At 47.8% G+C, this 21,654-nt stretch overlaps 1 protein-coding gene and 1 pseudogene across 2 annotated transcripts in view; both read left to right on the top strand.

Moving 5' to 3' along the window:
* Window positions 1–21,654, top strand: part of GPRC5A (G protein-coupled receptor class C group 5 member A) — a 65,516-nt gene that overhangs the window by 28,415 nt on the left and 15,447 nt on the right. The gene's annotated exons all lie outside the window — the stretch shown is intronic.
* On the top strand, window positions 8,608–10,591 carry LOC133762498 (antizyme inhibitor 1-like; annotated as a pseudogene).

Here is a 21,654-nt window from a genome sequence, read left to right on the forward strand (position 1 = left end):
GAGTCACTAGCAGTCAGGACTCAAACCCAGGCACTCCAGTATAGGATGCAGATGTCCCAAAAACTGGTCTTAACTCTCTGGCTGAATACTTACTATAGCATTCACATTTTAAAACAAGAATGGTTGTAAACCCTAAGACAGACATCAGGCTTCTGGCAAGAGATAGAGAGGTTGGATGGGCCTTCCCGCTGGAGCTCATGTCAAAGGCTGCCTTCCACTGAGCTAGAGGTGAGAGGGAACAAACTTTCCATATCAAACCTCTGTGCTCAGCCATCTGCTGCTCTTCAAGTGACCCCCAGGGGTCACTTCCCACCAGGGTGTTTGCCATTGCAAATTGTGTTTCTCACTCTGGAGAAGGGGCAGTGCCCTGCACGTTGCCCACCACAGCTCCCTGCCCCATCCAGGTCTCCCACATGAAGGGTAGGGACCCAGGTACTTGAGCCACCCCCTGCTGCTTCCCAGGATCTGCATTAGCAGGAAGCTGGAGTCAGGGGCGGGAGCCAGGCATAGAACCCATAAACTCTGGATATGAGACCTGGGTGTCCCAATGAGCATTGTAACCACTGGGTTATAGACTTGCTCTCACAAGCAAGTCTGTGAAAAGCTTTTCTACTCCCTTATCCTTCCAGGAGAAATTGCCCTTTTTTTGAATTCCCAGGTTATTTACTGCTTTGCACGTAAGTCACTGTGCTGTAATCATGTCCTTATACATGTGTGTCTCCCGTTAGACTGTGAAGGCCTTAAGGACAGGGAACACTTAATTTACATCCTTTTCTCCAGAGTGTGGTTCCTGATAGGCCAAGCAATGTTGCTTGGGTTCATGAGTGAGCATCTGATTAAGCCCGATTACTACTGCCTTAAATTACTAATGTATGTCTACTTATGCTATCTATGTATGTGTGTGTATGTGCATATCCACTTAAAACTGTTCTATCTTCATGGCTGTCCTCACTCCAAGCAAATCCAGCCATGAAGAAACAGTGAGTGAACACCAAAGGGACAAGACTAAACAAGCATTGGTCCCATCCTAGGCTTTCCTGCTTAGCTAAATGCCCTGGGGTAGCTTACACAATGACTCCCACGTGAGCCACCAGAGCAGCCCAGAGGCGAAAGCCAAGATGGGCAGAGGGCCCTCCCCTTCACTGCCACCTGCACATGGCAACAGAAAAGGAACTTCATTTCTTTTTGTGACTACAAATTAGTTCCATTTGTTCTGTTTCCAAGTATTTTAACATCCACGGGCTTATCTTACAACTTAAACCTGAGAAGCAGTTGTGAACCCCTTGAAAATCTCAAGAAGATGTGAAACTTCGCCCCTGAAACTGTCAAGAGATAGAAGCTTTCCGTGGTCGTGGGAGTTCGGGAGCCTCCTCTCTAGAGACCCTGAGTTGCCAGCTTAGCACAGTGCCCTGCTCATGCTAAGTGCTGAGTATCAGTCGCTGCTCCCAACTGCGCTGAGTAACGATGCTTGCCAAACAGAGACAGTCTTGTAAAAGTGGAAGAGAAAAATTCCACCATGTCTTAAATTTAATTACAAGGACCAGGGATCAGAGGGGAAGAGAGAGGAGGAAAGTTAATCAGTTAACAGGGGCCCATCAAATCAAAGGACAGCAATTCTACATCCCTGAACCTGTGTTAAAACCTTGACTCAGAGATCCGAGGCGGCTGACACCCCCACCTCCAGCACATCCTGCTTATGACCCCAACCAACTGCCTCCTGCTCTGGACGGTCCTCCTTTCCCAGAGCTGTCCCTGCCTCATGCCACCCCATCCCCTTAGGTGCAGTGTAAAAAAAATTACACTTTTCTTCCCTCCTTTTTGTTATAAAGACTTCTAGCTCTGTGTCCAGGGGCCAGATTTCCAAATGTTACCCAGCTTTGCTATGGGAGTTTGTGTGCCGACCTGGTCCTTTTCTGGCTAGCATCCATAGTGGCTCAACAAATCCTTTCTGCAGAGATTCCTTAGTCTCAAGAGTTTAACAAAGTCAATGTCTGATAACACAATTCAGGCTCTTCCTGTTGACCAAAACTAAGCTAAACTACGTATTTTCTTCCTTACCTGGTTTATGAGTGTTTTTATATTTACCACAGCATTGGTCTCTGGGTTCTGCTAACACGCCCTGGGGAGTTGGTCCATTAAAACCTGTCAGTCCTATAAGCCTTGCTCTGAGTGTGTCTGTCAGCTCCTTCCTGCCAGGGGACAGTTGGTTCAGACAATGAGTCCATAGCAGGTAACTGAGATAAAGAAGGTGCTCTTCAGATGTTGTTAGGGTGAAAAGAAAAAAGAGGAGCAGGTTGGGGTTGGGAAGGTGTTCAGAGGACAGAGAGATGGGAAAGGCTGGGGATTGGTGGGGTGGGAGCAGGGAGAAGTGGCAGGAGGCCCAGGACTGACAGCTTCTCCTTCCAGCCCATTCTGGCCTAGAGTGAGCTGGCCTACTAGAAGCCCTTAAGATCACAAGTGAGCCGGCACTCTGACTGATACCCAATAAGGCATACCCTTTGACAGTTTTGTTCTGCAGGTTCAAATGTGTACAGATACCATCATGGCACCGAACATGGATTGTGGAAAACAAGCTGAATGGAGACATTTGCCCAGAGAAGCCTGCCTGGCCTCAGGGAAGTCAGTCGGGCAGCTATTTTCACTTGGGAAAGGGATGTTAAGGGAGGAGGTTTAGCCCTTGCCAAACCCAACAGTCTAAAAAGCAGACCGTTTAGCTCAGGACGGCCGTGGGGCAACACCAGCTGCAGTGAGCTCAGCTGGGTGTGGCCTGCAGGGAGGCCCGGGCAGAGTTCTCTGGGGAAAAGCTGCCAGGGGGCACAGCCCCCCAAGGTCAGGCCCATGCTGGGCTCTAAGAGCCCCTGCGGCAGAGGGAGGCAGCGGAACATCTCTTGTCTCGGAGTTAGGGGCTGGGCTGGCGCTGCTGCTCTGAAACCCTCAGCTTCTTCAGCTGTAAAAATGAAGATCACATCGACTTTGAAGAATTCCTGCAGAGATAAACAACGAGGCAAAACAAGCGTAAGTGTAAACCTGTAAAAACTCAGGATTTCAGATGTCACATGTCATTATCATGAAAAAGAAAGTAAGCCAGTTAGAAAGAAACTATTTCAGAGGCGAGTATTTGGCCCTTCCGGTTAAGACACCCATGTCCCATTTCAGGGTGCCTGGGATCAGTTCCTGGCTCTGGTTCCTGACTCCACCTTCCCAATCCAGACTCTGGAAGGCAGTGGGTCAGGGCCCAAGACAGCTGGGTTCCTGCCACCCACGTGGGAAAAACCTGGATTGAATATGTAGCTTCTAGCTTTTAGCCTGGCCCAGTCCTGGCCATTGCAGGCATTTGAGGAATGAATCAACAGAAAGAGGTTCTCTCTTTCTCTGCCTGTCAAATAAGTAAATCAATCAATATGTGAATAGATGTTCCTTCTGATCAGTATTCCATGATGTATTTTAGTGAGAAAGAGAGAGAAAAAAAATCCTCCATCTATAGATGTAGAATAATTTTTGCAGGAAGCTTCAAGCAAAATGCTGAGGTGGGGAAATATTTGTTCCCTGGGGCTGCCTGGGCCCTTGTCGGTCCTTTTGTGGAATGTCCCTCTGCACCCTTTATGTCCCTGGTAGTGGCTCAGGGACTCTGAGAGCTGTGTGTTCCCCTGAAGGAAGACCTGAACTGCCTGGGCAAGTGCAAATGTGAGGGCAGACTGGTCGGCGGTGCTGTAACCCGCCTTCCCCCTATGGATTCCTCTGACAAATGATGACAGCTCAGGATGTTTTCCCAAGGAAAATGCTCACACCTTTCTGGCAGTGATGCAGAGGGATTCTCAACTGTCTTTGGATCCCTGTGTGTGTGTGTGTGTGTGTGGTCTGTGACTCCTGGTGTCTTAGTTAGCTGGGGCCATAATAGCATAATATCACAGACTTGGTGGCTTAACAACTGAGACTTATTTTCTCCTAGTTCTGGAGGTTGGGAGCCCATGGCCAGGGAGTGGCCTCTGGTGAGGGCTTCCTTTCCTGTTTATAGGCAGCAGTGATCTTTCTGAGGACTCCCAGAGCCTCTTCTCTATGTAAGAGGAGAGGGGGAGAGAGAGAGAGGGAGAGAGAGAGAGAGAGAGAGAGAGAGAGAGAGAGAGAAAGACCTCATCTAACATAATCACCTCCCAAAAGCTCCTACTCATGACATCATAACATCAGGGTTGGGGCTTCAACATGTGAATTTGGTGGGGGGTCAATTGCACCAGGTTACAACCCCCATAATACAGAAGGTAGAGACCTTGCTGATCTCTGAGGCATCTACAAAGTTTCTTCCTTTTTGATGGTGGTTGTGACTGGGAATAAGAAAAAAATTGTAGGATTAAAAAAAATGGAGGATGGCTAAGAATTTGCTATCTAAAATGATATTCTTAGATAGTAAATGATGTGAGGATGAGGGTGGTGGCTGGAGAAGGAATCTAGAGACTGGGTTCTAGTCCTGGCTCACCAGTGGACCAGCACTGGGGCCTATGACTTGTCCCTTGGTCTCCCAGAACCTCAGTTATCTCCTATTGACCCCATGTCATGGGTCAGATACTGTGGTGTGTTTTCTCCCCTCCTCCCAAATTCAACAATCTATTTAATATGACTGCAAATCAAGTATTGTTATTTACATTGTACAGATAAGGAAACTGAGTCATAAAAAGGTTAAATAACTGATCAGCAGCCACATAGCTAAAGAATGAGCTGCGACTGGCATTCACTTCTCCTACTCTGGAATTTTGTTGTACACAGTTGACTTGACATTATGGTTGTGCTATGAGAATTATACAGGACAAAGTGTAGCTGGGCTTTTGAAAACCGTGATGCATTCTCTCTCTTTTTGTATAGATACACACACACACACACACACGAGAGCTATGCTTCTCCACAAGGGAAGAGAAATATTCTCATAGGCCTCAATTTGAAAAATGTTTCTCAGGGGATCTAGGACATACTTTGGATGTGGGTAACCAAGTAGTCACACTCAGAAATCTCTAGGCCTTCATCCTCAAAAGGAGGAAGGTGGCTTGGTTCTCTCCCCCTTTGCCCACAGTCTTCTTTTCTCAATACTCACCTTTGTCAAAGCCTGTTTACATTGTTCCCTCCCAAGGCCGCACCCACTGGCTTCGTATGAAGATGTTTCGAGCAGCCGTGGTTGGGGGTAGTACCAGGGAAATGAGGAAATGGCCAGCAGGTGAGGCACACTAACACCCTTGTTCTGCTGCCCACTGCTGCCGGCTAGGGTGGCTGAGGAGCGGCCACCACAGGGTGTCCCTGATGGTAGGGTCCTGGCGAGATTCCTAAGCACCAACCCGGTCTCCCCACAGGAGTTTCACTCTGAGCTTGGGTTTGTGTTGTCCTCGGAGTTAGCTGGTTTATCAGATGGCAGCCAGTGTCTGCTGGTGCCATTGGGCCATCTCTGGGATAAGGACAGACCCAGACTCAGATATGGCCTAGGGAGTGGAAAGCAGCCCAGGGACCCCTCCCATTCCACCCGTGTGGGACTCTGGCCCTAGCCCTTTTGGCTGTGCTCCTTGGGATTCCCCCAACACACTGAATAGACTGAGCACCCAAAGGAACAGGAAGTACAAGGTGGCTATCTGTGGAGCTTCCAACCCAGGAGAGGAGACCAAGGACACTTTGATGCAGAGGCAATTTGTTGGTCTGGATGAGGCCTGCTGGTTATGTATTTATTTATGAGGCAGAAAGAGAGAGAGAGGCAGACAGAGAGATAGTTAAAGAGCTTCTGTTCACTGGTTCAATGCCCAAATGTCCACAATGGCAGAGGCTAAGGCTGAAGTGGGGAGATAGGAATGCAGTCCAGGTCTCCCATGTGAATGCTAGGGACCTAGTTACTAGAGCTATCACCTGCTGCCTCCCATGGTCTGCACTGGCAGGAAATCGGAGTCCAGAGCCAGAGCTGGGAATCAGACTCAGATACTCTCATGTGGGATGTGGGTATATTAACCACTAGACTTAAATCCTTGGATGTGATGCTGTTATTCATTGATTTAGTTTTATCCAAAGCACTACTCACATCAAGTTATACAAGTTTGTAAAGAAAATGCATGAATGTTGCTGTGGATTCGTTCTGAAAGGAGGAGTGTGGTGGGGGCAAGAGGCGCAGAGTCACCACACAGACCCCAGGAGGCGGGTGAAAGTGGGCCAGGGCCAGAGGCGAGCAGCCTGCAGACTCGTTTATTTCAGTTGGTACAGCAGCTTAAATAGCCAAGGCAGCCAATCTGGTCCAGGGGCAGTTTATGCACTAACCAATCAGCCTGTTGCCAGGCAGTATCTGAAGCCATCCAATCACAGTCTGTTGCCAGGCAGGCTCCGTTGCCAGGTGGGTTTCGAAGCCATTCCTGAGTAACTGACGCTCACTTGCCAGCGGCCATCTTGGCATGGCCTTCTCATTCCACCACACATTAATAGTTCTTAGTTCCTTTGCTCTAAAGGGGGAGCTGGCACACAGTAAGGCCTTGAATCAGTGTTTGGTTCTTACCTCTTCCTTCCTTGTTATTTCTCCTGATGTAGTTCAGGGAATCTTGTTGGAGGCTATATTAAAAAACATACTGCACTCATATTTGAAAAAAAAAAAAAAAGAACACCCTCTGTCTAGTCTGTATTGGAAAGCCAAATATTTCCACTGCATGCCAGGGGAGAATGGACTTTATTTAGTGACCCTCTTATCTTGGTAGGAATATTTTTTCTTGGTTTTACTGTCTCACTGAGTACAATTTAGGCAAGTCACTTTTTTCCCTCTATGAGTCTTAGCCCAGCCCAGCCCCTAGGAACAGGGAGATCTAGGTGTCTGGGAAGCAAATTCATTTGAAAACAATTTCAGAAGTGAAAAGGTTCCTTGCCTCCCTAAGTTGAAACTCTGTAGCACCCCATCAATACAATGCTCTCACCATATTTTATTTGCTGGAGGATAAATTCTGTGGCTTGAAGGTAGAGGAAGGCATTTATGTTTCTATAGTGGGAATCTAAATGAATCACTCATTACCTGTGAATAGTTGTGACAAAAACCTGTGACTTCAAACTTGTGGAGGATACTACCACAGACGATAAAAGCAAGATGGGAAAAGTTGAGGGTCGGTGTTTGGTGCAGTGGCTTAAGTTGCCTACTTGAAACATCTGCATCCCATATTGGAGTGCCTGGTTAGAGTCCTGGCTACTCTACTTCTCAACCAGCTTCCTGCTAATGCACACACTGGGAGGCAGCACATGATGGCTCAGGTGTTGGAATACCTGTCATGGGAGACTCAGATGGAGGTCCAGGCCCCTGGCTTCTGTCTTGCCCAGCCCCAGCTGTTGTGGAATTTTGGGAAGTGAACTAGCAGATGGAAGATTCTCTCTCGCGCTCGCTTGCTCTTTGTTTCTTTGCCTTTAAGTAAAATGAAAGTAAATAAATAAAAATTTGGAAAAATAGGGGAGAAGTCATCATTTATGCTCTTGTGAAATTTTCTCTGTTTGGGTACATGATAACTGATTTATTCCAAACTACTCTAGGCATTGGCAAATTTCCATGTTAATCTCTGACTCTTTTTTTTTTTTTTTTATTTGAAGGACAGAGTTACAGAGAGAGGTATAGACAGAGAGAGAGGTCTTCCATCCACTGGTTCACTCCCCAGATGGCTGCAACAGCTGGAGCTGTGCTGATCCGACGCCAGGAGCCAGGGGCTTCTTCTGGGTCTCCCACATGGGTGCAGGGGCCCAAGGACTTGGGCCATCTTCTACTGCTATCTCAGGCCATAGCAGAGCGCTGGATCAGAAGAGGAGCCACCTGGACTAGAACTGGCGTCCATATGGGATGCCGGCACTTCAGGCCAGGGCTTTAACCTGCTGCGCCATAGTGCTGGCCCCATCTCTGTCTCTTACTATTTGATGTGACTCCAAACTCCTGCTTCAACATGAAAGCATAGTTTGTTCCTCAGTATTCTAGGGGGATTGGCTCCGGGACCCCCTGGACAGAAAACTGAAGGGTGCATACTATTTGCCTGTAACTATGCAGTCCTCTTGTGGTGGTTAAGCCATGTCTAGATTACTTATAAGACCTCATGCAGACTCTGCCTCTTCTCCTGGCCGTAGCGTTCCTCTTTGTTTTCTCTCCGGTCGTCTCCTTCTCTGCCTCTTCCCATCTTTCTTGCTGTGCTGCTCTGCGGCCGAATCCTCTCCAGTCCGCGCCTTCCATCGTCTGCCTGCGCTGCTCCATTTCTCTCCAGCCGCCGCCACCACTGCTGCACCAACGTCCCCCTACGTCGTTCCCACAGCCTGTGGCCCAGGCTGCCTTGGGTATTTCTGCTCAAGTTAACCACGTCCCTCTTTTTTTTTTTATTTTTAAGATTTATCTATTTATTTGAAAGGCAGAGTTACACAGAGGCAGAGGCTTAGAGAGAGGTCTTCCATCCGCTGGTTCACTATCCAGATGGTTGCAATGGCTGGAGCTGTGCTGGTCTGAAGCCAGGAGCCAGGAGCTTCCTCTGGGTCTTCCACATGGGTGCAGGGGCCCAAGGACTTGGGCAGTCTTCTACTGCTTTCCCAGAGAATTGGATTGGAAGTGGAGCAGCCGGAACTCGAACCAGCACCCATATAGGATGCCACACTGCAGGCGGCAGCTTTAACCCCTAAGCCACAGTGCAGGCCCAAACCACATACCTCTTTAAAAATTCTGCCAAGAATTCTGCCATTATCTCACAGTGAACTTTCTGACCAAGTATACAGCTACCCAGAGGGCCAAGGAGAATTGTTGTATAGAGAGTTCAACTTCAATGCTGAGCCACCTTGGGAACCTAGCTGATGTTGGGGGCGGGGGGGCTTCCATCTCCTAACTGGTCCATTTTGTTGCATATTTTAAAGACCCAGACATGGCCCATCTCTTGTTTTTCCTTGCTTATGACTTTCAGCTTTGTTGAATACGGCTGAGATGAAAGGATTTATTGACTATGCAGACTACTCCGTTGGCCTGTTGGATGAAGGAACAAACCTTGGAAATGTTATTGATAATTATGTATATGAACATACTCTGACAGGGAAAAGTGCATTTTTTGTTGCACAAGATCTTGGAAAGATAGTGGAGAAACACAATGAATGGCAGAAGGTGGTGGCTCAGATAAAGCTGTTCTGTACAGTGAAATGCAGCAGCTCTGCTCCAGCTGTACTCTAGCTCTTGGACTGGATTTGCTTGTTCCAGTAAAAATGAAATGACTTTAGTGCAAGAATTGGGTATGCCACCAGAAAACATTATTTACGTAAATCCTCACAAGCAGGCACCTCAGATAAAATTTGCTGCAAAAGTTGGAGTGAATATCATGACGTGTGACAATGAAATTGAATTGAAGAAGATTGTCCATAATGATCAAATGCTAAGGGCTTACTACATGTTGCAGCAGAAGATAATATTGGAGCTGAAGAGGGTAACATGAAGTTTGGCACCTCACTGAAGAACTGTAGGCATCTCTTGGAATGTGCTAAGGAACTAGATGTGCAAAATTGGGGTTAAATTTCATGTTCAAGTGCTTGCAAAGAATCTCAAGTATATGGCCATTCCCTAGCTGATGCATGATATGTTTTTGACATGGCTGGAGAATTTGGCTGTTCAGTGAACACGTTAGACATGGGTGGACGCTTCCCAGGAACCGAGTTTCAATTGGAAGAAGTTAATCATGTTATCAGCCCTCTGTTGGATGTCTGGTTTCCTGAAGGATCTGGTGTTAAGATCACTTCAGAACCTACAAGCTACTGTGTCTTCTGCATTCACACTTGCAGTTAATATCACTGCAAAGAAAGTTGTTGAAAATGGTAAGCTTTCCTCTCGAGTAGAAAAAACCAGAAGTGATGAAGTGGCCTTCCTGTATTATATGAATGATGGTGTTTATGGTTCTTTTGCAACCAAACCATCTGAGAACTTAAAAGCCATTCCAGAGGTTCACAAGGAATGCAAGGAAGATGAGCCTCTGTTTACAAGCAGCCTTTGGGGTCCATCCTGTGATGAGCTGGATCAAATTGTGGAAAACTGTCTTCTTCCTGAGCTGAATGTGGGAGATTGGCTTATCTTTGGTAACATGGGAGCAGATTCTTCCCATGAACCATCTGCTTCTAATAATTTTCAGAGGCTAGCTATTTATTATATGATGTCATTCAGTGATTGGTATGAGATGCAAGATTCTGGAGTTACTTCAGACACAATGATGAAGAACTTCTTCTTTGTGCCTTCTTGCATTCAGCTGAGCCAAGAAGACAGTTTTCCCACTGAAAGGTAAACAGGCACTAACGCTTCTTTAGACGTGAAGTTGAAGATTAATCTTGTCTGGTTTACATTCCAGTGTTGGGGGAGAAATTCAGACAATCTTATTTGGTAATTATCTTGGAAACAAAAATGATTAGTAATAGCCAGTTGGGAGTAGATGAAATCAGTTTTCATCTATAATTCATTGGGGGTAATGGGAGGTTTAGATAATGTATCCAGATTTAAACTTACCAGTTTGTCCTACCCCTTAAGCATTTAAAATAAAATAATGCAACAAAATGGATGACTTAGCAAAGATGGAAGCCCATTAACTGGGTTCCCCATTAACCATTTACATGCAAGTACACAGTTTTTATACTAAGTATTCAAGTTTAAAAGTCTTGTAAAGTTGAAATCTTTCACCCAGATATCAAATGTCAGTGGAAGATGACCAGTATGACTTCATTAGATACATCTGATGTATTTAGGATGTGTAAATTTGTGCTTTGAACTGTAGTTTAATAAATGTAAAATTACATCATAGTGCTTGTTGTATTTGACCTAATATAACCCTTGTGTGATTGCAATACAATTTTGTGTAGATTTTACTGTTTTTTCAGACAAAAACTTTGGGGAAAGGGCTAGCTAGCAAAGGTAGTCTTGGAATAGATGTGTATATGGACTTTGTCGAAGGTTATTTTTCTTTATAGCCCATTCTAAGTTTAGTTTGGCTCAGAACTTTTCAGCTATTTAATTAGCAATTTAAAGTGGTAAATCATTGTGAAGCTCAGATTCATTATAGAGAGTTGATGTGCAGTAGTAGGCGTGATGTTTAACAGTTTTGACACCAAAAATGTTTATCTTGCATAAGCCAATTGTAATCAATAGGTATTTCTGTATAGAAAGGATGCATAGAGTATCTTAGTAAATTCTTTGAATCACGAATCTTTTGGCTGAAGTGGAAGATTCTATTAAATACTTTGGATAATTATTGAGGAAAGGAAATAAAATTGTAGAAAACTGCATGGGGGCCGGCACTGTGGTGCAGCGGGTTAACGCCCTGGCCTGAAGCGCCAGCATCCCATATGGGCACCAGTTCTAGTCCTGGCTGCTCCACTTCCCATCCAGCTCTCTGCTGTGGCCTGGGAAAGCAGTAGAAGATGGCCAAGTCCTTGGGCCCCTGCACCACGTGGGAGACCTGGAAAAAGCTCCTGGCTCCTGGCTTCGGATCAGCGCAGCTCCAGCCACTGTGGCCAATTGGGGAGTGAACCATTGGATGGAAGACTTCTCTCTCTCTCTCTGCCTCTCCTCTCTCTGTATAACTCTGACTTTCAAATAAATAATAAATAAATCTTTTTTTAAAAAAAGAAAAGAAAACTGCAGAGCACTAGAACTTAAAGAAGGGCTACATCTCTACCCAGAAACCTGATGCTGTTTTGCAGGGATATTTAAATTCATAGTGGGTGGTGGGGTAAAGCACACTTACTTTCAGTCCTTTCAAGTTTAGGGCTTTTTTGGTTTTGGTTTGAACTATTCTCTTAATTTCTTATTTCCCATTTGTTCAGCTTAGTAATTACTTTTAATTCTTTTTATACTAAAATTTTATGGTGGTTAGGGGAAGGAGTTAGCTTCATTAACCTGACAGTTGTTGTGGGAATTTGCTTTGTTCAGTGCTAATACAGTTTAATCCTAGATCTCAGAATCACAATAGTAATAAACAACAAGGGTCATTTTTTTCCCCCTAACTTACTCTATGTTCAGATGTGAAATTTCTGCCTCCCAAGAGGAAATGTGACTTCACTTTGGTGCCAACAGACAGAAAATTCTACCTATGCTACATAGGAGAAGTTTGGAATGCACTTATAGCTGGTTTTTGCACCTTGATTTCAAGTGGAAAGAAATTAATCATGAATCTCTAATAAATTTCAATCTCAAACCAGTCAGTGTTTACTGTTTTTGATTTGATTGTGCCTATTTGAATGTCATGGATTCTATTAGAAAAGAAAATTAGGACCCCAAAGTCCTTGGCGTTTAATTGCCTTGGACTTTTCCAATGTGCAGTATTTATGGGATTTTATACAAAATTCCAAGCTGCATTACAGTATATATATATTTTTAATCATAACAAAGGAGGAGGAATTATTTCCTGCCTTCTTTACATATACATTGGTGTGGTACAGAAATGTCAAACCTTTTAAAAGATGGTACAGCTTGGGGCCAGTGCTGTGGTTTAGCTGGTAAAGCTGCTGCCTGCAGTGCCAGCATCCCATATGGATGCCGGTTCAAGTCCTGGCTGCTCCACTTCTGATCCAGCTCTCTGCTATGGCCTGGGAAAGCAGTAGAAGATGGCCCAAGTCTTTGGGCCCCTGCACCCATGTGGGAGACCCAGAAGAAGCTCCTGCTCCTGGCTTTGGATCAGCTTAGCTCTGGGCATTGTGGCCATCTGGGGAATGAACCAGTGGATGGAAGATCTCTCTCTCTTTCTCTCTCTCTCTCTCTCTCTCTCTGCCTCTCTGTAACTCTGCCTTTCCAGATTATTTATTTATTTGACAGGGAGAGTTTACAGACAGTGAGAGATAGAGAGAGAAACGTCTTCCTTCCATTGGTTCACTCTCCAAATGGCCGCAATGGCTGGAGATGCACCTATCTGAAGCCAGTAGCCAGGAGCCAGCAGTCTTTGCCTGGTCTCCCATGTGGGTGCAGGGGACCAAGCACTTGGGCCATCCTTCACTGCTATCCCAGGCCACAGCAGAGAGCTGGACCAGAAGAGGAGCAATCGGGAGAGAACCCTGACGCCCCAACCGGGACTAGAACCCAGGGTGCTGGTGCCGCAGGCAGAGGATTAGCCAAGTGAGCCGTGGCGCCGGCCCCAAATGACTTTTATATAGTAAAATGAACTGTAAAGCTAACTTGTATGTGATTCTGAATACCACAGATAAAATGTTAAAAAAAAAAAAAAGGCCTCATGCAGTGTAATGCTGTGTAAGCAGTTGTTATGCTGTATTGTTTAGGATATAATTAGAAGGAAAAAAAAGTCTGTACTTGTTTAGCACAGATACACTTTCAGGGGATATTTTCCGTCCGTGGTTGGTGGAATCCACAGGTGCAGAACTGATGGATGTAGAGAGCCAATTGCATTCCGGCCTATCCAATTCGACCACACTGGCGAAAAAAGCAAAAATCCAACAGGGAAGTACCTTTCTAGTTCTATTGGGAAAAATAGGAGGTTATAATATTTTATGGAGTAATCCCATTATCAAAACTTACTGCATATCTGATCCTGTAAGCCTTTAAAATGTCCCAGAAATTTGATGCTTTGGTCTCTCTGAACTGCCTCTTGTACTTTGCATAGCATTAACTGTTGGGTTGTCTACATCATCTCATCTTTTATTTTGATAAGAACCCTAGATTTTTCTAGGTGGCAAACATAAAAAAAAAGATATTTTTTTTCAATTTTATTCAAAACCCTCAGACTTTAGGATTATCCTTGATTCTTTTCTCTGTTTCACTTTCCACATTCAGTCTCTTAACAAATTCTGTTGGCTTTCTGTTCAACGTGAATTCAGAATCTGGCCACTTTTTGGGGTGGGCATTTGGGGCAGTGGTTAAGGTGCTGCTTAGGATGCCCACATCCCATATTGGAGTGCCTGAATCCAGGTCTGGCTCCACTTCAAATTCCAGCTTCTTGCTAATGTGCATGGTGGGAGGCAGCAGGTGATGGCTCAAGCGGTTGGGTCCCTGCCACCCATGTTGGAGACCCGGATCGAGTTCCAGACTCCTATGTTTGACTTGGCTCAAATTCAGCTGTTGTGAGCATTTAGGGTGTGAACCAGCAGATAGAAGATCTCTCTCTTTCCTCTTCAAACAAAAAATAAAAAGAAGGAAGGGTGTTTGGCACAGTGGTTAAGTCGCTGCTTGGGATGCCTGCATCCTGTATCCTTTATGTGCCTGGATTGAGTCCTTGCTCCTTTGCTTTCAATTCAGCTTCCTGTTAATGTGCATGCTAAGAGTGAGCAGTACTTGGATCCCTGCCATTCCCGTGGGAGACCTGGATTGGGTTCTAGGTACCTGGCTTCTGTCTAGCCCAGTCCCCGCTGTTAGGGGCATTTGGAGAGTGGGCCAATGGATGAAAGATCTTGTCCCTGTCTGTTTCTTTGCCTTTCAAATAAAATCAAAATAAATAAATTAAAATTTAGGAAGAAGGAGAAAAAAGAATCCAGCTACTTTTCATTACCTCCAGCTTTCACCTTCGCCAATCTTCATCTCTAGCGTTGGCTTCCTCATCTGCTGGCCAGTGGCTTCCAGCACACCTGGCCTCCCCAAATCAGTGGCATGTGGCCCTCATAAAATGTTAGTTGGCCACATTTCCCCCATCCTCCGATCCTCCCAGCCCACAGAGGGCAAACACCAAAGACCTCCCGGAGATTTCCAAGTCCTGAATTAATCTGCAGCCTCCGCTTCCCCCGGCTTCTCTGACCTCCTCTCCTGCCCTCTCCTTTCACCCTGCCCTCCAGTCATGGGAGCCTCCTAGCTGCTCCGTGACCTGCCTGGCACAGGGCCCTGCCCTGCCACTGCTGTGCCTGGGATGTTTCACCCTCCATATCCACAAGGCTCACTCCTTGATGGCCTCCGGGTCTCTGCCACAGGTGCCCGCCCCTGGATGGCTGCCCAGGACACCCTGTATAGAACAACACCTGTCCCTTTTCACCCTATCTCCCTCACTCTGCTTCCTGTGACACTCGGGCTGCCTGATCGTTTCTTCCCCCCACTAACAAGGAAGCTGCCTGAGGACAGTGTTTTGTCTTCTGGAGAATCTTCACCCTTGGAAGGAGGCCTGGCACAAGCATTTCAACTTGTATTCACTGAATGAACAAATACCCTGGTCTCAAACTAGGGAATGAGATACAAACAGATAGCAGTGTGAAGAACCACTGAGTCCTAAATACTCAGGTGTGTAAGCCACGTTTCTAAAAGAGCTTCCTGTGACGTTATTTAAAGATAAAATCTTGTTCTGAAAGGCCCTTCACTGATTGACTCTGCCATCCTGCAGAATTTTCTACTCTTAATGATTAATTTTTTTTTGACAGGCAGAGTGGACAGTGAGAGAGAGAGAGACAGAGAGAAAGGTCTTCCTTTTGCGGTTGGTTCATCCTCCAATGGCCGCTGCGGTAGCGCGCTGCGGCCGGCACACCGCGCTGATCCGATGGCAGGAGCCAGGTGCTTCTCCTGGTCTCCCATGGGGTGCAGGGCCCAAGCACTTGGGCCATCCTCCACTGCACTCCCTGGCCACAGCAGAGAGCTGGCCTGGAAGAGGGGCAACCAGGACAGGATCGCTGCCCCGACCGGGACTAGAACCCGGTGTGCCGGCGCCACAAGGCGGAGGATTAGCCTGTTGAGCCGTGGCGCCAGCCTTAATGATTAATTTTTTAATAAATATTTATTTATTCCTCTGAAAGGTAGAGTTACAGAGAGAGAAAGATCTTCCATCCTACTGGTTCACTTCCCAAATGGGCTAGGCCAAACCCAGGAGCCAGAAGCCAGGAGCCAGGAGCTTCATCTGGGACTCCCATGTGGGTGGCAGGGGCCCAAGCACCTGGGCCATCTTTGCTGCTTTCCCAGGTCATTAGCAAGGAGCTGGAAGTGGAGCAGCCGGGACTTGAACCAGCGTCCATATGGGATGCCGGCATTGCAGGCAGCGGCTTGAACCGCTCTGTGCCCCTGAACGACATATTTAAACACAGGGGTGTTTGGGTAACAGGAGTGAGGGAGAGGCTGACGAAGGTGAGATGCTGGAAGATGATTTTGTCAGCTGCACAGCTTGTCCTTTATGTGCAGGCTCAAGAGGCTGCTTCCTGCCTCTAGGGCCACACACTTGGGAGTGAGCCAGTGAACATCATTGCCGAGTCCTCCGTGCTAGACGTATTTGCACTTGATGCTCCCCACAGCCCTGTGAACTGAGTGTTGTGAAGTCCCGCTTTGTAGAAGAGGAAGTAGACCCTGGAGCTGTTGAGTAGGACTCAGGCCAGTTTTTCATAATTCTGAGGCTCAAGGTCGTTCCAATATACTGCCTCAATGTCAGGCAAAAGGCTCTTATCTTTAATTGAGAGGCAGAGAGAGAGAGAGACAGACAGACAGACAGACAGATGGAGAGACTCTGCAATTTTCTGTAATGACTGGGGCTGAAGGCTGGAGCCTGGAACTCAATTCAGGTTTCTCACATGAGTGGCAGGGATCCAATCTCTTGAGCCGTCACTGTTGCGTCCCAGGGTCCACGTTGGCAGGAAGCAGGAAGCAGGAATCAGTTGCTGGCTATGAAACTCAGGCACTCCAGTGTAGGATGTGGTCATTTTAGCCCGCAGCAGGCAACAAGACTTTAAGCAGCAGGAAAGGAGAACAGACTGTCTTATAGGGCCTGCCCAAGAATGGATCTGGGATGACAAGGGTCCTGGCTCCCTGTAGCCTCTCTGGCTTCTGGCTTCCCTCCCTGAGCTGAGTACAGCTTCAGAGGGAGGGAGAAGTCCAGGCAGAGCCACTGGTGCCTTGTTTTGTCCTGAGGAGCGGGAAGAGGAGAATCTAGCAGGTGCATTGGGTTTCATGTCACGGAACCAGTCTGGGCACTTGGTGGGTGCTGCAACCCAGCCCTGGGTCACAGGGAGGGTAACTTTGGTTTTGGCACGGAGGCTCTCCTTCGTAACTTGCCTCACCTTGCAGACCCCGGCTGTGAATGCAATCTTAGAGTCAGCCCCAGTGCAGGGGGGAAGTGAGCTGTGACTGTGGCATTTCTAAAATAGTCCTATAAGGAGTGGCATGAGAGGGGCAGAGCTGGTGGCTGGCCAGTGTGCTGATCTCAGGCACAGGTGCCCTGCAGGCTGCATTCCCCAGCTTCAAGTGTCGCTCTCACTTGACGCCTTCCACGCCTTGCCTCTCCTCTCCCTTCCACCTGGTGCTGCAGTGGGGGCCACCTGCAGGTGAAGTGCTGGGGACTCCTACTGTGTTCAGAGGGCTCTCTTACACTTGTGACCTGCAAGCAAACACAGTCCACATTTCAGGGGTTTGGGAAGACTGCCTAACAAAGTACAGTAAACTGGATTGAAACAACAGAAATCATTCTCTCACAGAAGGGAACCACCCCCTGCCTATGTCCCCACCTCTGGGGGCTGCATCAGTCCTTGGTGGTCCTTGGTCTGTGCGTCCGATCCTTGCTTCTGATTCCCTGTGGCTCTCTTCTTTCTGTCTGTCTTTGCTGTGTTTGTATATGTCTGTATCCTCTTCGTATCAAGATATCAGCTACTGGTTTTAGGGCCACCAGAGTGGCTCTTTCATCCCCTGCATCTCATCGGGGTGGTCCCCTGCTTCATGCTGTTGGGGACTGCAGACTCAGGCTGGCCGCTGTCTGCTCGTCCAGCTCTGTTTCTCACTGCCCACACTTTGTGCTCGCACTTTCTGAGTGGGCAGGGCTTCACGAGGGGCCATGCCTCAGCGCTTTTGCAGGTTCTGCCCTCTCTGCCTTCCCTATGCCTCATCCCACTCCCCTTCTTCATCTGAAAAGCTCTCCACCTCCTCCTTGGTGGGATCCACCCTGAATTTTGCACTGGGTGCTGCCGGTGGCCTTTCTTGTGGGACCATCATCCTGTGTGATCCTCTGGTGTGACCTCGAGCACAATGCATCGCTTTTGCTTCATTGCTGCCCAGCTGTCTGCCAGACCCTGCTCCTTAGAGGCAGCTTGGCTTCCTTAGGAGATTCTCCACAGCTGCTGATGACTGAACAAACAGGGAAATTCCCATCAGGGGATAGAGACCAAGCAGGATCTGTGTATTGCTTCCGTTACAGTCCCTGCAAGCCTGATGCATAGTTGGCTCTCGAATGCTTCCTGTAGTATTTAGGGACCGACTAGAAGAGCCGCTGTTAGGAACCTGGCAAGATACTTGCAGTTCCAACAGAGTCATGATCTGAGGAGACAGAGCCGCCCTGTGCATCAAGCGTTGTGGGGACTGTAATAAGAGCAGGAGAAATATCCTGGTCGGTCTCCATCCTCTGCTGGGAATTTTCCTCTTTGTTCAGTCATTAGCAGCTGGGGATGATCTTTATCCTAGGTCATTATGCTGGGGAATCGAAGCTGCCTCTAAGGAGCAGCGTCTGGCAGAGAGATGGGCAGTAATGAAGCATTCTAAGTGTCTGGGTTTGAGTCCCAGTTCGGCTTCCGATTCCAGCTTCCTGCTGGTGCACACTCTGGGAGGCAGCAGGTGACAGCTCAAATATTTGGGGTCTTTGCCACTCACATAGAAGACGAGGGTTGAGTTTCAACTCCTCGCTTTGACCTGGTCCATCCCTGGCTGTTGCAGATATTTGAGGAGTGAACTGGCAGAGATAGAAGATTCATTCTCTCTCTCTCATCATTCAAAGAAATAAAAAATAAATTTAACATTTTAAACATAAGCCAGGGAACCCTCAAAGGGGTGAGACTTGGGTCTCAGACTCGCTCCCTGCTGTTTCTCCCATTGATTTCCAAGGGCCCTCCACCTTGCTCTCTAACCCACTGTAGCAGGACTGGAGACCAGGAAACAAATGACTCCACCCCACCCCTCTCACTGTCTCTCTCAGGGGCATTTCAAAATCACTGGGCTGTCCACCCTCAAGTCCCTCCCCTGCCTGGGCTCTTTGTGGACTCAGGTGCTGGCTGGGACCAGAAGAGGTGCTCCAGGGCCCAGAGCTCACGGCTGTGTGGTGCCTCCTGGGATTTTATGTTTCAGGTGCCTCCTTGGTCCCATATTTGTGCTGGCCTGGGATGGAAGGAGAAAGCAAGGTCTAAAGGAGGGTATAAGAGACAGGTGGACATCCATAGTCAATGGCAAAGGGATCAAAGACAGCACTCAGAACAAGCTTCCTTTTTTTTTTTTTAATTTTTTTTTTTTATTTTTGACAGGCAGAGTGGACAGTGAGAGAGAGAGACAGAGAGAAAGGTCTTCCTTTTTGCCGTTGGTTCACCCTCCAATGGCCGCCGCGGTAGCGCGCTGCGGCCAGCTCACCGCGCTGATCCGATGGCAGGAGCCAGGTGCTTCTCCTGGTCTCCCATGGGGTGCAGGGCCCAAGCACTTGGGCCATCCTCCACTGCACTCCCGGGCCACAGCAGAGAGCTGGCCTGGAAGAGGGGCAACCGGGACAGGATCAGTGCCCCGACCGGGACTAGAACCCGGTGTGCCGGCGCCGTAAGGCGGAGGATTAGCCTAGTGAGCCGCGGCGCCGGCCAGAACAAGCTTCTGTACCCAGCTGCTCTCTCACATGCCTCTCTGGATGTGTCGGACGCACCATGAGAGAGCAGGGAGCCACTGCAAAGACACCACAGTCCTATTTGGTTTTCCCAAGCTCCCTGTCCTGGAAGGGTGGGTGTGACCTTCTCAGCTGTGACCTCAGACCTCAGACTTGACATCCTTTGCTTGATGTCATGAGCCTCGCCCCAGACGTGGTGACTCAGCACCTTAACATGCCAGCACTCAACCCTCAGACGTGAGTAGCCCTGATCTGTCCAGCAAGGGAGCCACTAGCCGCACGTTGCTTGTGAACATTTGTAATGTGGCTGCTGCTGCAGGTATAAGATACATGCTGGATTAAAAAATAATCTATTTATTGACTTTTATTTGTTTGAAAGGCAGAGAGACAGAGAAAAGTGGCCCGTCTGCTAACTCGCTTCCCAAATACCCGCGATATCCAAGACTGAAGCCATGAGCTCGGAGCTTAATCTGGGTGTCCCAAGTTGGGTGTCAAGGACCTAAATATTACAGCCATCACCTGCTGCCTCCTAGGATGCACGTTGGCAGGAAGCTGAAACCTGAAGTGGGGAGGGCCTGGCACTGTGGCGTACTGAATTAAACCTCCTCCTGCGAAGCTGGAATCCCATATGGGCACGGGTTCAAGTCCCGGCTGCTCCTCTTCCTATCTAGCTCTCTGCTGTAGCCTGGAAAAGCAATGGAATATGGCCAAAATGCTTGGGCCCCTGCAGGTGTGGGAGACCTAGAGGAAGCTCCTGGCTTGTGGCTTTGTATTGGCTCAGCTCTGGCTGTTGTGGCCATCTGGGGAGTAAACCAGTGGATGGAAGACCTCTTCCTCTCTCTCCCTCTCTCTGTAACTCTACCTCTCAAATAAATAAATAACATCTTGGGGAAAAATAAAAGACCCTTTAGTGGGAACATCAACCACACCCAAACCATAAAAAAAAAAAAAAAAGTGAACGGGACTCAAACCTAGGTACTCTGAGATGTGGGCATCCCTAGCATTGTCTTAATTGTTGTGATAAATGCTCACCCTATGCTGCATTTTTGAGGACAAAGATTGACAACATGATAGTTTTTTGAAAACTATGGATTATGTGTTGAAATGATTATATCTGTCATCTATTGGGTTAAGTACAATATATAATTAAGATGAATATCCCTGTTTTTTTTTTTTTTACTTCTTTTAATATGGCCGCTAGGAAATGTCACCTTACATAGGGGCCTCGCATCTGTGACTTGAGGCAGAGTTCTGTTGTCCGACAGGGAACTAGCTCATTTTCCTCCCTCAACAGATGAGGACGACACTGAGGGCCAGGGAGAAGCCCTCACTGAGCGGATGGAACACTTTAGAAAGCACCTCCCCCAGTCACTCAGTCCGCCCCTCTGGCACACACAGCCACGGGAGCCTGCGAGTGGAGTGGGTGGGCTTGCAGACCCCTGGGCTGTAGGTCTCAGAGGAAGTGTTTCAAGACTCAGGGTATTGGCTGTGGTTTCTTGGGAGTAAGACAAGAACTTAACAAAGGCAGAGACATGGTCTCCAAAGTAACATCTTATCTGTAACATTTAACAATTTAAGAATTTATCTGAAAGCTGGGGGGGGGGGGGGAGAGAGTGTGTCTTAACCTCTGGGTCACTTTCCAGATGCCTGCAACAGCCAGGAACCGGGAGCCTCCAACTCCATTCAGGTCTCCCACGTGGGTGGCAGGTGGCAGGGATCCAAGCACCTGGGCTATCATGTGCTGTCTCTCAGGTGTGCATCACCAGGAAGATAGGAGTCGAAATGGAGTCAGGATTGGAACCCAGGTCCTCCCAGGCAGGTGTCTCAATCAGCATGTTAACCACTGGGCCAGAGGAGGGGGCCTGAGAGTCACATCAGAAAAAGCACAGGAGCCTTGAGGTGGGGGAGAAGTGAGGGGAGCTGGGAGTCCTGGGCCTTACCCTCAGGTTAGTGGCAGGTGCGCTACCCACAGCCACCCAGAACGCCGAGCCTCTCCCTTCCGCGGAGCCCCGGGGCAGAGAGCCCTGACAGTTCGGGGCAGCCTCTCCAGGATTGTTTAACAAGTTAACAAAGCCAAGTTTCGGTGGGATCGGCTTGCTAACGCAGAAGGGTGGGCAGCGGCGGGCGGGGCGAATTCCTTGGGTTCGAGATT

Source organism: Lepus europaeus, chromosome 6, assembly GCF_033115175.1.
Source record: "Lepus europaeus isolate LE1 chromosome 6, mLepTim1.pri, whole genome shotgun sequence".
Lineage (NCBI taxonomy): Eukaryota > Metazoa > Chordata > Mammalia > Lagomorpha > Leporidae > Lepus > Lepus europaeus.